At 32.5% G+C, this 2,670-nt stretch overlaps 1 protein-coding gene across 2 annotated transcripts in view; it reads left to right on the forward strand.

Annotated features, from left to right (window-relative positions):
- The first annotated feature begins 653 nt into the window (after positions 1 to 653).
- Positions 654 to 2,670, forward strand: part of LOC144958683 (uncharacterized) — a 12,577-nt gene continuing 10,560 nt past the window's right edge. Inside the window, exon 1 of one of the 2 annotated variants that reach the window (XM_078890818.1) lies at positions 654 to 723. The gene's annotated coding sequence lies outside the window, so the exon portion shown is untranslated. The remainder of the gene's footprint in view (positions 724 to 2,670) is intronic. The other variant, XR_013642493.1, reaches the window with a different exon arrangement.

The following is a 2,670-nucleotide window of genomic DNA, read 5'->3' on the forward strand; positions in this document are numbered from 1 at the left end:
GATCCAATATGTGTGACCATTCGCCCTTAAAACGGTATTAAGTCGGGATGCTCAAAATTAAATTTGTGGCCAGAAATATCAGACTTAAGTTGCGTTCATAATCTTTATTGAGGAGAATGGATATTATATTTCACGTTGCTAAACACCAGTAATTCATATTTTTTGACCAGTTCAGCTTTAATTTGTGCGGCTATGTGGTCTTGTGGTATGACACTCGCGTTCGGATCAGAAGGTTCTGGGTTCGAACCTCGCGCTCGGCGCATAGTTATTGAGTCCTTGTCAAATGCTCTTTCCTCACATTCTCTCAGCGTACTCAGGTGTAAAATGAGTACCTGGCCGTAAACAGCGTTGTCTTTGTCAGAAAAATTGTAATATCGCCTAACAGGCGTCATGTCCCGTCCTACATGTTAAATGTTTCTGTTGACCAGGGACCCCTTGTAAAGCGCTTTGAGCACATTTAGTGGATATTCCTCTGTATAAAGCTCAATTTTTAATTTTAATTTGACTTTTTAGCATCTGGTTCCTCCCGACATAATAACGTTTTGAGACGTTGGGTCACATATATTTATTCTTTGGTCGAATTTTCCACGCTCTCTCAACGAGTTTACACCCACTTTACCGTTGTTTGCCAAAGAAAAGTCAAGGTGACAAACGATTATAAAAGTACGTCCTGACCACTGAACAGACACTTACAAGCCGAGGTACATGAACGTCGGACTCACGGTTAGTAATAATAATGAAAATAAATCGCTTTTAGCAATTAATCTATTTTATAGTAGATCTATTTAATGTATATATCTCCCTATCCAACTATCAGATTATCGATTTCCCTATGTATCTTGATATTATTCCATCTGTCTGTCTATGTATGTATCTAATTATCTACCAATCTATTTATCTACCCATCGATCTATCCATCCATCTATCTATCTATCTATCTATCTATCTATCTATCTATCTATCTATCTATCTATCTATCTATCTATCTATCTATCTATCTATCTATCCATCCATCCATCTATCTATCTATCTATCTATCTATTTATCTATCCATCTATCTATCTATCTATCTATCTATCTATCTATCTATCTATCTATCTATCTATCTATCTATCTATCTATCTGTCTATCTATCTATCTATCTATCTATCTATCTATCAATCTATCTGTCTATCTATCTATCTATCTATCTATCTATCTATCTATCTATCTATCTATCTATCTATCGATATAGGTATCCATAATAAGTTTACATTATTTTCCATTTATCTGTTTATCTATCTATCTGTCTACATATTTAACTCTCAATCTATCTATCTAACATCTTATAGATCTTTCTCTAAATCTCTTTTTCTGTATGTCACAAATCCATCTATTTATCAATCTATCTATCGATCCATCTTTCTATCTCGATTATCTATCTATCTATCTATCTACCTATCCATCTATCGACCTATCCATCTATCTATCTATATATCTATCTATCTATCTATCTATCTATCTATCTATCTATCTATCTATCTATCTATCTATTTATCTATCTATCTATCTATTATTTTAATATTTACCACAATGTTGGAGTCAGTCTACATCGATGTTTCAGGCCTAATCAGTCATCGTCAGGACTGTGTGTTACATGAGTTTGGTTTGTTGACTGTTGTTGTTTGTGGAAGTGGTTCCGGTTTGTAGTTGATTAATAACAACTTCCGGCGATATGGACACGTATTGTACATCTCATTTTTCGTGTTGAGTGTGGCTTCATGAGGGTGTTTGATTATAGTGTATTTCTCTTCCAGGCATAGGCTACATTGTTTTGATGTTGGTGTCTATCCTGTTGCTTAAGATACAATTTTCCATGAAATGTTGTGGTCTAGTTTGTTGTCTTTTAATTTCCAAATATGTTCGCTGAGTTTTGTGGATGCTTTTTTTTGTTAGTGTTTCTAAATGTTGAGGTGAGGAGGTTGTATCTTGTTTTGAAATTATTTTCCTTTAGTCCTACATATTTTTCTGACGATGGCTGATTAGGCCTGAAACATCGCTGTAGACTGACTCAAACATTGTGGTAAATATTAAAATAATAATTCGCTCCATTGTCATGTTAGATGTCGAGCACTTTTCGTACCATATTTGTATCAAACACGAATCAATATCTATCTATATATCTATCTGTCTATCTTTCTTTCTATCTATCTATCTATCTATCTATCTATCTATCTATCTATCTATCTATATATCTATCTATCTATCTATCTATATATATATATATATATATATATATATATATATATATATATATATATATAACTTTTTTTCTATCTCTATATCTATATATTTATCTCTCTCTATTTTATTCTCTATCTATCATTTATCTCTAACTCTGTCTCTCTCTGTCTCTGTCCCTCTCTCTCCCTCTTTCTCTCTCTCTCTCTATCCTTCTATCTATCTACTTATCTATCTAGATATCTATTTATTTATCTATTTATCCATCAATCAATCAATCTATCTATGTATCTATCTATCTATCTATCTATCTATCTATCTATCTATCTATCCATCTATCTATCTATCTATCTATCTATCTATCTATCTATCTACCTATCCATCTATCGACCTATCTATCTATCTATCTATCTATCTATCTATCATATCTATCTATCTATCTATCTATCT

The sequence above is a fragment of the Berghia stephanieae genome, chromosome 13 (assembly GCF_034508935.2).
Source record: "Berghia stephanieae isolate SIO BIC M18660-M18661 chromosome 13, UCSD_Bste_1.3, whole genome shotgun sequence".
Taxonomy (NCBI): domain Eukaryota; kingdom Metazoa; phylum Mollusca; class Gastropoda; order Nudibranchia; family Aeolidiidae; genus Berghia; species Berghia stephanieae.